Raw genomic sequence first — 13,531 nt, 5'->3', positions numbered from 1 at the left:
AATACATGTCTAAATGTCCCTTATAATCTGGCTTCTGCATCTGATCTGTTGGGTTCAGGGTCTAGTTTGGAACAGTGATGAAATTCCTCCGGCTACTGAACCAGATGTGGAACTGCCTTGTTAAACCGGTGTCTTCTTAGCTCAGGCCCTCACCATCCCATAGCAACAAGTGGAAATAATGCTTCTTCCTAAGTGTGAACATTCCTACGAGGCCTTACACTTTACAGAAGTCCTTCTGATACATTTGTCTTCCTAACAGTGCTGTGAGGCGCTTGATTTTTATATCCATTTATATCCATTTTGCAGATGAAGACATAGAGACAGATAAAATGATTTGCCCATGGTTTACTGGGCTCATGAAGTGGAGTCAGGAGTTGAACTTGGGCCTTCTGACATGGCCTCCTGTACTCTTCCCTGCCCTGTGGGAATGAGGTGGGAGATGCCCTGACTCAAGAAGCCTGTCTAGGAGCCCCTGTTCTGGTCAGTAGTTGTTTTAAAATTTTTAAATTTAATTAAAAAAATTTTGTTCATTCCAGTTCAGCATGAGTATCCTACATTCGCAGCACATCACTAGACTCTGGGGTGTTAGAGATGAGTGAAACTGTCCCAACTTTCACGGAGGTGACATCTAAGCAGCCAGTCAGAATACAAAGCAAAATGCAGAAGAGGCCGGAACAGAGGAATAAACTCCAGGTTTTTGGAGCACTAAGGAAGGGAAGTAGGAAAATCTTCACAGAGACTTTGTGGCGTTTGAGCTGAGTTGTGAAGGGTGAGTGAACAGCATTTTAGAAAGGAGAATTTGGAAAGGCAAAATGCTCATTTTGACAGAGCTGGACCAAAGTTGGGAATAATTTGGCATGTTCTGGGCATATGTGATTCAGTGTGGCCATAGTACAGTGTAGAACAGACGGTCTCAAACTTTAATGTGCCTAAGAGCCCCACCAGGGTACAGCCACTTTGAAAGGCTTGACCACTGTGCTCGAGTGATTTGCAGACTATACTCTTGATGACTGTTGTTTGCTGTCTTCCTCAAACACAGCTTTGATCAGGTCCCTCTCCTGCTTCAGTGTGTCCTGTGTCAGTCAGGAGGCTTGGTGATAAGCAGCAGAAGCTGACTCTGGCTAGCTCAAACAGAAAAGGAGTTTATTGGAAGGATGGTGCACAGACTGATCAGAAAACCTGGAGAGTCAGACTTGGAAAATGGGCTGGAGCCAAGGGCAGCTCAGCAGCAGAGTCCAGCTGAGGAGAGCCTGGAGCAACCTGTTTAGACCGTGCTGCCTCAGCGATCTCTGCCTTGTCTCTGCTTCCTGGGGTCATTCCTGCAAGAGTCATGTTCCTGGTGGGATCATGCATTCATCAGAGCCGACTGGCAGGAAACCTTACCACCAAGACCACCCAGTGGGCATTCTCCAAAAGGAAGATCAGGGTGCTGATGGGAGGGTCGGGTTGAAGGATGACAGACAAAACAAAAGTTGCAGATGTCCACTATGTTTTCTGTGCTCTGCCGTATGTCACCGTTAAGGCCTTTCACAGCTTAAGTGTAAGCAGCTCCACCTCTCCACTCTGTTCCATGTGCTGTCCGCTGCATCTCCTCCCAGGACATTTCCTGGTGCTGTGGTTTTGCTCAGACTGTTTCCTTTGCCTGCAATACGTGTCCCTCTCTCTAACTCATGAAAGTCTCTTCACCCTTCTAGGCTCCACTTTCACTGCCTGCCAGGATGGGTCAGTCCTCTCTCTGCCCTCTGACAGCCCTTTCTTTGTGAGGCACCTGTCTGTTCTCGCCCTTGTCATAGTTTGTGGAGTTGGTTGGATTTCTCCGTCTTCCCTGTGAGGTTGGGGGGTGTGAAGGGAAACGACACTTCGGAGTCCTTCCTCTATGCTGGGTCCCACTCCCGGCACTGCAGTGCACAGTTGTATGCGCGTGCTGGGTGGCTGTTTGTAGCATGATTTAATAACCTGCTTTGCAAGTATTATTTTTGTCCTTAGTCTGAGGGAGATTTGGGGGTGTGGTAATGAATGGAAGGGTACGTTGGTGAGTCGTTGGGGGTCTTTCACTTTTGCCTGAATGCTTTAAGGACTGAAAAAGGTTGAGATCCCCAGCTCTGGAGACTCTACCCATAGGAGGACAGTTCAGGTGAAGAAGTGGCTTTTGCCAGACTTTGTGGACACTCGGTCACCTGGCATTATGCGACGCCAGGCCCTCGAACAGGATTGTGCCGAGCGTTCCTTGGCATCTTACTCGCTGTTCCTCAACTTTTAGCCTCTTGTTCCAGGAGAGTGAAAGAGAGGACAGTGCGATGCGGGTGGGAGCAGACGAAGAGTTGGGAGCTACAGGACACCTGGGATGACACTCCTTCCCTTCCCCAGCTGCGGGTATTCGTTCTCATTCGAGAACAAGGCTCTTACTGAGCATCTGTCTGATGCCAGGCTCTGTCTGGTGACGTCTATGCAATAATAGAAACGAAGCATCTGTCCAGTATGGTGGCTAAGAGCTTGACTCTAAATCCCAGCTCTGCCACCTGCGGACTGCGTGACATTAGACAAGTTACTTTAGCTCTCTGTGCCTCATCTTCCTTGTGTGTCAAGTGGAGGCGATAATGGCATCCATCTCAAAGTGTGGAGATTAAGTGATGAAATCTGTGTGAAGTGCTTAATGTAATTGCTGACACATGGTAAGAGCTCAGGAAACGAACAATTACTATACTATTTTTATTATTACTGCTAGTAATTGGCTTGAGTTTTTTCTTCTTAATTGTTGTTCTCAAAGTCTGTTCTTGACCTCTTTCTAAAGGCAAGCCTTTCAAAGTAATAAATGGAATAAGATGGACAGCCTTTCAGACGGGGAGTGTCAACAAATCTGATGCCTTTAATTTGGTGTTGGGTAAGGGCTGAAGGCCTGGGTTCCCGGCCAGGACACAGGGTGGGACTGTCGCATGAGTGGGGACATTCTAGAGTCCAGTTGCTGTGAGGTGGGGCAGCCCCAGGGGTGGAGGGACTCCTGAGAGGAGGCCCCGCAATGTGCTTGTTGGGGCGACTTCTGGAGCAGGGTGCCTGCAAAAAGAGCACCGGGCCTGGGCGAGGGTGGAGGAGGCTCCTGCCCCAGCCTGCCGCTCGCTGACTCACCTGCCTCACACCCCATCTTTGGACTTGGACTTGTTTCTTCCTGTGTAACAAGCCCCACCACCATCACCACTTTCAGGCACTTCTGTGCCAAGCACTGTTCTAAGTGCTGTGCATAGAGTAACTCATTTAAAAGAGTGCTCGAAGCTACCTCATGGGGTGATTTGAATTGTATACCGCAACGTGTGGAACTGCTAGCAAGGTGTTAAAAGCAGAAACAACTGGGGACTTCCCCGGCGGTCCGGTGGTTAAGACTCCGTCCTTCTAATACATCGGGGCTCAGGTTCAATCCCTAGTCAGGGAACTAAGATCCCACATGCCACGTGGCATGACTTACAACTGGGTGACACTGCTAATGAAGTTCTTTTCTAGTAAAGAAAAAGACATCACATTTAAACTTTATCTATAAATACACCCATACTCACACACAAACATGAGATAAATCGCAGTAAAAATCAACAACAGAAGCTTTTTAAGCAACATGCTCCCAACAGGTTCCTCTTGCATCATGTGCCGTTTTTCATCCCGGCACTCAGCAGCTGGCCCTGGCAAGTGTTTACACAGGGTTTCTTTGCCAGAACATGTGCCTCTTGAAGGTGTTCAGTTTTGTGTCTGGCACATGGTAGGCTAAGTTAATGTTTGTTGAATGCATGTCTTAAGGGATGTGTCTTCATTGATTTGTTATTTATTTGAAGAAAGAGAGGTGTTCTAGAAAGGAGCATCTTGTCAAGGCAGAAAGTCTCATTTGGAGAATAATTTAATAATTTGGGAGGGAGGTATACTTGCAAAATGCAGTCAGGCAAAAATCTCTCTCCTCTACTCCCCCATGAGTCAGTTACATGGGTGTTGCCCTGAGATGAATCTTCTTCCATTAACATTGAACTTCATATTGAGAGTAATGAGATGGATTACATTAAGTGCCCCCCTGCACACACACACCCAGATTCCCCGTACTTTACTGTCACTCCAGGTCTGTCTTGCATCTTTCTCCCAAGTTGTAAAATCCAAGAAATGTTTGTTTTGTAGGGAAAATAGAGTGCATAGAGGGGAGACTCAGACAAACCTAAATACAGATATAAATTCAGATCTCAGCCCAGCCACTTTGTAGCTTACATGAGAGGCTTGTGAAAGTAGTTTAACTTCTCTGAACGTTATTTTCCTCACTTGTAAAGTAGAATAATAATACTAGGATCTGGGTTTGTGTAAAGTGCTAAGTAGGTATCAGTGATAGCTGATTATCGTGTTGTTCACATAGAATCAATATGAAATTAATTTTAGTCATAACCACCTTCTGTGCATTTAAATAAAATATGAACTATAAATTTGATTTCTAATTAGAAAATAAGTTTTATTAGCTTTGTCACTGAGTTGTTTTTGCTTTTAAACATCATTAATGTGACCGTTGGCTTTTATTCAGAGGTTAAATTGGAATCTAACCTGGAGAGAGGTCCCTTTTTCAAATGTTATGATAAAAAAGAAACTATGAAAACGTCAAATACATTTTATTACGTGCTGGACATATTTCTGTATATTAATATGCATCCATTGGAGTTTGAATTATTCCCATATTTATAAGTAAAGAAGCAGTCTCAGGGAGAGTAATGAATTTTCCAAAGGCAACCCAACAATTACATCACTAGATTCACAACCCAGTGCTGCTGATTCCACAGCCAGTTCTCTCTGAATTTAAACTTGGGAATCCCCATGCTGTTTGGCCTTCCAGTTAAGTCTTGGTTTACCTGTTTGACCTCCTGCTTTTCTTCTTTAATATGATTCTTTGCCACACTTCCTTCACACAGTCCCTAAGAGATAGGTGACCTTTTTCCCAGTTTTCATACATAACCAGAACTCTTTTTTTTTTTTTTTTTTTTTTTTGCGTTACGCAGGCACCTCACTGTTGTGGCCTCTCCCGTTGCGGAGTACAGGCTCCAGACGCGCAGGCTCAGCGGCCATGGCTCACGGGCCTAGCCGCTCTGCGGCATGTGGGATCTTCCCAGACCGGGGTACAAACCGGCATCGCCTGCATCGGCGGGCAGACTCTCAACCACTGCACCACCGGGGAAGCCCGATGCCAATTTTTTTAACTACCAGAGTGCTTAGTGCCTGGAGAGGTACAGGGGAGTGGAAGATTTTGTCTAGGTGCTTGTAGAACACAAGATATAAGAAAAGCATTAAAAGGCTTCCCAGGTGGCACACTGGTTGAGAATCTGCCTGCCAAGGCAGGGGACACGGATTCGAGCCCTGCTCCGGGAAGATCCCACATGCCACGGAGCAACTAAGCCCGTGCGCCACAACTACTAAGCCTGTGCTCTAGAGCCCATGAGCCATAACTACTGAGCCCGCGTGCCACAACTACTGAAGCCTGCTTACCTAGAGCCCCGTGCTCTGCAACAAGAGAAGCCACCGCGATGAGAAGCCTGCGCACCGCAACAAAGAGTAGTCCCCGCTCTTGCAACTAGAGGAAGCCCGCATGCAGCAACGAAGACCCAATGCAGCCAAAAATAAATAAATTAATTAAAAAAAGAAAAGCATTACAAAAATATATCTTACTGTATGTAATGTGGCAAAATAAAATTTTTTTAAGGTGAAAAACATAACTCTTATACTAATATATCATCAGCACATACCAAAGATTTATTAACGTTATTGAGAAAACCAGCAGGATGACCAGGCTGGATTCAAGGGGAATGTAAGAAACTGATATTTACATAGTTGGAAAGAAATAAGATTGCAAATTTAGATGCATAACTGGTTAATGTCCTACAGGGCAATAAAAACAAAGCTTTCAAGGTTATCTTTTTTACCAGAGAGAAATCATTTGCAACTTGCTTATTTTCTACATGAGAACATCTGATTTTACAGAACGTGCGCCTAATCAGTAGTAAATAGGAAGTCAGACAACTTTATGTTTCTGTAGAGCATCAGATGACCTTCAGAGCATTGTCTAAACCAGAGTTTAGGCAATGCTCTGGTACGACTTTAAAGAGAACTGTACTTTCTTTTTTTTTTGGCTGTTTTGGGTCTTAATTGCTGTGCTGGGGCTTCCTCTAGTTGCGGTGAGCGGGGGCTACTCTTGGTTGCAGTGCGCGCCGCTTCTCATTGCGGTGGCTTCTCTTGTTGCGGAGCACGGCCTCTAGGCGCGTGGGCTTCAGTAGTTGTGGTGCACGGGCTTAGTTGCTCCACAGCATGTGGGATCTTCCCAGACCAGGGCTTGAACCCATGTCCCCTCCACTGGCAGGCGGATCCTTAACCACTGCGCCACCAGGGGAGCCCAGAACTGTACTTTTTAAAATTTTCCATATTTTCAAGTTTTAGACTTTTTTTCTTAACAAATAAATCACAGTTGGGTTCAAGATCTAAAAGATGGCTGGATCTGAGGTAGAAAAGAGTCCTTGGTGGAAGAAATTGTAAGTCATTTTGAAATGGAATTGTGCAGTTAAAGGAAGAGGGCTGTAACAAGCAGAAAGGGTAAGGCTGCCTCCCCCACCCCCCCAAAGGCATGTGCCAAAAAGGAAGGGAGTGGGTATTTTTCCAGGCTGGATGATGAGCTAAGGTGAGTGGGAAGTGAAATCCCCTGGAGTAGGAGGGAGCAATTGGTAGGAAGCTACCAGTTGGTAGGAATCGGTAGGAAGCTCATGTTCAAGAAGTTTGATTTGCTTTGAAAGACTGTTGGACCAACAAGATACTCAAAGAAGACGATTGTCACTGGGTTGAAGGCTGCGGTTGAAATCAAGGCAGGGTATGGAAGTGGAGCAAAGAGATAACTCTGTGATACTACGGAAGGAGACCTGCCAGGAATTCATAGCGAACTCACGGCAGCGGAAAGAAGAAGAAAGAGCAATTGAAGGTAGTGCCAAAGATCACTCTCTTTTGATTGAAACTCAAGAGCTGGCTCGGGTCTCCTGCTGTGTTGGACCAGAGAAGCCAGGACCGGCCAACTGAGCTGGGGCCCTCTGGGGCTGCCCCTGATACCCAGCCTGGGCAGGTGGCGAGAGAGCCGGACAGAGCAGACCAGAGGCCATTTGAGAATGACTTGGCTTCTCTTTGTGTTTTCTTTTTCTCTTAATTTTCAAATGTTTTATTTTATTATGTAATACTTGATATGTGCAAAGGAATATATGACACATTTGTGTGTGTTGTGGAACACAAGCACTTAAGGACCCCACCTCCCCACCCAGTTTCCCTTTGTGGTTTCTTTGCCAGTAAAAAGAGTTCACTCATCCCTCGCTTAAAATATAGGATGCCCAGGTCACTAGTTTGTCATCCTGTGTCATTCAGTGCCTCCTCCAGACTCCCTTTCCCCAGGATGGTGACCCAGAATTCCCTAGAAGTATACAATTGTGTCCCTGTGCTCTGAGCTTCTTACCAAATGGCTGTGCCTCCTGGTGTTTGAGTGGAACAGTTTTAAGGCATTAGTTTGCCTGCTGTAACTGTCCCCCTGTTCCTTCTGTTATTGCTTGCATTTCAGGGCTTCTGGGTTGAAGGGTGTGGTTGACAGCCCAGCTCCTTACCTGCCCCTCTGGGTGACTTGAATGGGAATAATTGATGTTTTAGGTCCTGGGAAAGCAGTGGTGATCACAAACAGCAAGATGGTGGGAAAACGAAGAGTTATCTTACCATTGACCCTCAGGCTTGATATGGGTCTACATTTTACTTCATTTTTTTAAATTTTAAGATTCTTTAATTATTAGAAAAAAATCATCCTAGGAGGGGAGACAGGATCGTCCGCTTGAAAGCAGGATACTTGTTGCTCAAGAAGGATTCTTGCTGGATATTAGATTTTGTGTTTACCTCCCTCTCCCCCACTGGTCGTGGTCCATCTCACTCCCAACAGCCTTACACACATCACACACCATGCTTCTGTGTTCTTAGGTTTGTTGGGCAGACCTAATGTGAAAGATGAACAAAAGTAACTGAAGAAAGTTTAGGTCAATATCCTTACGATCTTTGGGAGGAGGAACAGAAACCGTGTAATTTTACTGCACAGGATTGAAATTGTTCTGCTGTAATGGAACATACACATTCCTAAAAATTACCGCACTATGCAAAATTACACAGTAAAAACCACAGGGCTTATGGGGAAAGTGGGGTTAGGGTCATAACACTCAAAAACTTCATAGGTGACCAGAAAAGAGAGAGAAAAAATAAGTAGGCATTCTAAAAAAAAGATAGGGAGGTACAAACTACCATGTATAAAATAAATAAACTACAAGGATATATTTATTGTACAGCACAGGGACTATAGCCAATATTTTTTAATAACTTTAAATAGAGTATAATCTATAAAGATTTTGAATCACTGTGTTGTACATCTGAAACTCACATTGTAAATCAACTATAGCCCAATAAAAAAATTAAAATTAAACGGTAAAAATAAATAAAAAATAAGATAAGACTCCCTAAACAGCACGGTTTTACAGATGTTAAGTGGCTAAGAAATGTATAACTACCACAATAAATGTAGCACTCTACCTTAAAAAAGACCTGAGGTTTGCTTGTGGAAGTAGGCATTGGAAGGTTATAGCTCGCAAGTTATTGTGAAGTGATGGAAGGAAGGCCTTCTGAAGTCGGATGGAAATTTCTGACCCCAGATGTGGAGGGTTACAGCTCATAACGCATGCAGGTGATCTGACAGCTGGTGGATGTTTGAAATGTGTGCGTTTTTTGTTTTCCTGTGTGGCTCATTTCAGCTGGGTATCGTTTTTTGCATTTTTTAGTGTTTCTTTCATGCATAAGTAAACACGAAATTTATGTTATGCCCAGATTATTCCCTAATATATCCAATGCATTGGAACAAATCTGAATTTTCCAAAAAAAAAGTCAAAGCAAAACTAACTGTCAGAAACCACTGTGTATAACATGTACTAGCTAATAGTAAGTGCCAGGCACTGTGCTGTAGATTCTATGTGAATTATCTCTCAACAACATGACGAGTTAGATATAATTGTTAGCCACATTTTATAAGTGAGAAAACTGTGGCTCAGAGAGGTAAAACTTGCCCCAGGTTACAGCGCTAGGCCAGGGTAGCTCTCAGTGAGTATGCCATTCTCTTTCCTGAGCAAAAAAAACAAAACAGCAACAACAAAAAAAACCCAACAAAGTGGGGCAAATATTTGCAAATATATAAGAACGAGCAAATATCCATAATATATGAAAGTTTTTAAAATCACTAAAAAGAGACAAACAGCCCAGTAGAAAAATGAACAGAGGTCAAGAGCAGGCAATTTACAAAGAAGGAATACAAATGGCCAATAAAATGGGGGGGGGGGTGATGTTTGACCTCATTTAATACGCATTCATGTAAATTAAAACAATTAGATGTTGTTTTTTCCCACTATCAAATGGACAGAAATATTAGGTTGGCCAAGAAGTTCGTTCGAGTTTTTCCATAAGACGTTACAGAAAAACTTGAACTTTTTGGCCAGCCCGTTAAATGCGGGGAAACACTGGCAAGCGTATAGATTGTTGTAACCTTTCCAAAGTATATATACCTGTCATTTGACCCAGCCATTTAATTTCTAGAAATTTATCCTAAGAAAATAATCAGATAAATGGGAAAAGATGCTTGTTCAAAGATTTTTGTCAGTGTTGTTAATAATGCTGAAAAGATGAAAGCACTCATCCATCATCACTAAGTGGTTAAAGTCTGGTGCGTTAATATAATACAATACAATGTATTGTTCCCAAAGGGAGCAGGGACAAAATAGCATCTTCAGCGTGATCCCATTTTTGTAAAACCATCCCACACATGTGCACACTTGTGTTTGCAAGCAAGCCTTGTATAGGAAGAAGTCTGGAAGGATACACATCAAAACATTGGCGGTAGATGTCTCAGGGTGGTGGAATTGCTGGATGTTTTTTTTTTTTTTTGGTTGTGTTGGGTCTTTGTTGCTGCACGAGGACTTTATCTAGTTGCGGGGAGCGGGGGCTACTCTTCTTTGCGATGCGCGGGCTTCTCATTGCGGTGGCTTCTGTTGTTGGGAGCACGGGCTCTAGGCGTGTGGGCTTCAGTAGTTGTGGCATACGGGCTCAGTAGTTGTGGCTCACAGGCTCAGTTGCTCCAACAGCAGGTGGGATCTTCCCAGACCAGGGCTCGAACCCGTGTCCCCTGCATTGGCAGGCAGATTCTCAACCACTGAACCACCAGGAAAGCCCTGCTGGATGATTTTTATTTTTTATTTTTTTCATTTAACTTTTTTCTACATTTTTTGGTAGTGAATGTTACTTTTATGATTTAAAAAAGAAAATTATTTTAAAACATTGTCTAACACAAGATCCATAATAAATTCAAAATATAAGAATAAATGACTTCTGTAAAAGTAGTTCTTCTGGCACCTAACAGGGCTAGGTAACAAATAGCCATTGAAAGAATTTTTGACTGACTGCGGTTTGGAGACAACGCTACCCCATTTGGGGCTTCCGATTCTTTATTCTTGACCAGAATTAATCTGACCAGATTTCGAATTACCTCATTCTGAGGTAGATGCCACTAGACTGAGCCAGACACAGTGGCTTATGTTACCTCTAGGTCGCGAGCTCTGTAAAGTACAAGTGAACTTGGGGTCTCCTTGGATGAAGCCTGAGACTGTCAGGCACAGGTGACAGCCGGAGCCTCTAATTTTGGTTACGTGATCAAAACCCAGATATAGTTTCTTGGGGCCCAGCCTACTTTATCAAGCAACTTAAATCTTAGTTTATGAGGCAGCTAAACACAGGAATGTGGCTTGGTGGGGGAGGGTGGCTGACAGGAGTCCCCCCTCAAGGTGAGCTGGGGTTTGCAGGCCCGGGTGGGCGACCCAGCTCCAAGGAGGCCTGTGTCTGGCCTTCCATGTCTAGCCAAACTTCATTTTCAAACCTCCATAAAAACTGCCTTGGGCTTCCCTGGTGGCGCAATGGTTGAGAGTCCGCCTGCCAATGCAGGGCACACGGGTTCGTGCCCCAGTCCAGGAAGATCCCACGTGCTGTGGACGCAGCTGGGCCCGTGAGCCATGGCCGCTGAGCCTGCGCGTCCGGAGCCTGTGCTCCGCAACGGGAGAGGCCACAACAGTGAGAGGCCTGCGTACCGAAAAAAAAAAACCAAAAAAACTGCCTTCTCCCAGGCCTCCTTCTCTAGGTTTCATGGCTCTCTGCGGACATGAGAGCCTGTCTGTCCGTAGCACACGAATGATTGAATAATGGGAGCAGGGAAGAGCCAGGAGACGTGGGGAGCTTCCGAGGTGTAGCCCCCAGGTACTGAGCAGATCTGCGCCTGGGTGGGCCTCGTTCCACTTACCGGGGCCTCCCCTTCTGTGTCACCGCAGGCCAGACGGGTCCCCGGGAGGCCCAGCGTGCCTGCTGCAGCAGTGGCTCAAAGAACCTCTTCGTTATTTCTTCCTTCAAATGCTCAGTCTTAACGGCTTCTCTGTGCCCCTCAGCCCCGTGCCCGTCTGCCTGGCTGGAGATAGCTCCCTGGAGCTCCTCATGTGTGGATCGAAAAGGATTTTTTTTTTTAATTTAAGCAGTCGCATTCCATCTGCCTACACACACTTAACCTGCTTTGTGAACTGAGCTTTGTGACCTCCGTACATTACTTCACCAGCCAGACCATGTCTCCCCAACAAAAGGTTCTAGAGAGCACTCGACAGGATAAGTGGAACCGAGTGCCTGTTTAGTGGGGCTTCAGAAGCACCACTGACAGGGACCTTTGTTGTAAGGGTCTGCCCCCACCAAGCACTGTGCATCAATTTTCTTATTAATCCTCACCACAAAGAAGCCAAGTGAGTCTTCTTGTGGCAGCCTCCTGTAAGGAAACGAGGGTGTAGAAAGAAGTGACTTGCCCACGTTCACACAGCTGATTAGATGGGCCCTTTGAGACCCACCTAGTGCCAAAGCCTGTGCCCATCTACCCTCTGGCCTCTTTTGCCCTCCTTAGCTTTCCATGGCTTAGAACAATCAGCCAGGGAGTGATGTTCTTTTGGCTCACAAAGTAGTCCTCTGTGTTGATTCCCCAGAGTCAGGATTTTATGGGAGTTCTGGAAAGCTCAACGAATTATTAGGTTTCTCTTAATTTCTTAAAGCATTTTATAATATTTTGTTGTGCTTGGAATGTGTCAGCACCAAGTTGTGTTTTGTTTAAATTTTGTGCTGAGTTTGAGAGTATTTCTTAGTTTAATCATGTACAAGGAATTGGAATTTGTTGGTACAGGTTACAGTATCTGTGGCATTCTGCCCATTTCTCCCTCCCACAGCTGACGGCTGAGTGGGGACAGAGCAGGGTGTCAAGGTGTTGGTAAATAACACCACCGTGTAGTCATTGAATCTTGTGAGATGCGGTCTCGCCAGCAGGTTGAACTGACTGAACACTGAACATGCTGAACTGCTAAGCTCCAGTTATCCTGTGTGGAGGTCGTGCTAGAAACCCCTGGTAGCTTTCTGCTTGCCTAACATAAGAGTCTTTATAGCCCAGATTCCTCCCCCTCACACACACAAACACACACAGACACACACACACACACACACACTGCTAGAAACCTGGGAGGGACTTGCTGGTGGGGGTTTGACGAATGAATGGAGACAGTGTTTGGGGGCTTTGTTTTTCGTTTTTGTTTGTTTTTTCTTTTTGGTGACCAAATCAGAGCATCCTGCAGCCTTGAGGGTTTTGAGAGGAGGGTGCCAGAGTTTAGGAACAAGCAGTAGCTTTTTGGGAATGTGTTGGAGAGGAAAGGGGAGAGAATGTGGACAGGGGAGAGAATTGTAGATCTGGGTCAAAGTTGAGGCCCCAGACTGGGAGCAGCCCTATGGGGAGGAAGGAGTCATGAGAGATGAGTTGTTAGTTGTGGATTAAGTTCGATTTGGGTAAACCATTGGGAGGATGAAGCAGGGGAAGAGGCCCTCTGGGCTGGGAATTTAGGGGTCCCGGGTACTTGGAGCATGATCTGTCAATAGAAGGCGGCATGGTCTTCAGCGGACACATCCCCTTGGCTCCACAGGCTCCTTGCCCAGAGGAAAGGGGCACAGCCAGAGGGGTCCAGGGCCTGGGCTGTTCTGCCCTGACCTTCTGACAGTGAAGGCACTGGGGTACAGTCGAAGAAGGCGAGGCTGGGAGGCAGAGAACTGGTTCTAATCCTTGCTGTGCCCCGATGAGCTGTGTGACCTTGGCCGAGTTATTTCCCTGTCCTGGACTTCGTGTATGATCTTTCCATCCATTCCACCTCTAAAGTTCCATGACTTGGAGGCCATCAACTTTATCATCCCCGAGTGTTCCTGAGGGTACCAGCAGTGCCCAGGGATATGCCCATCTTGGAGAGAAGGCCCAGAGTCTGCCTGTGGTAAGGAGAGTTGGGGTCTGGGGACTCCCCTGCCATGGGGAGCAGTGCTGAGACTGGAGGTGGCCTCACAGTACAAGGCTGCTGAGCTCCAAAGACTCAGGACA

The 13,531-nt window shown here is 45.6% G+C and overlaps 1 protein-coding gene across 1 annotated transcript in view; it reads left to right on the top strand.

The window, feature by feature from the left end:
- Positions 1–13,531, top strand: part of SREBF2 (sterol regulatory element binding transcription factor 2) — a 60,575-nt gene that overhangs the window by 8,498 nt on the left and 38,546 nt on the right. The window lies entirely within an intron of this gene.

The sequence above is a fragment of the Phocoena sinus genome, chromosome 10 (genome assembly GCF_008692025.1).
Source record: "Phocoena sinus isolate mPhoSin1 chromosome 10, mPhoSin1.pri, whole genome shotgun sequence".
In the NCBI taxonomy this organism is placed as follows: Eukaryota; Metazoa; Chordata; class Mammalia; order Artiodactyla; family Phocoenidae; genus Phocoena; species Phocoena sinus.
The sequence above is the reverse complement of the archived record's forward strand: the minus strand, read 5'-3'. Positions and strand labels throughout refer to the sequence as shown.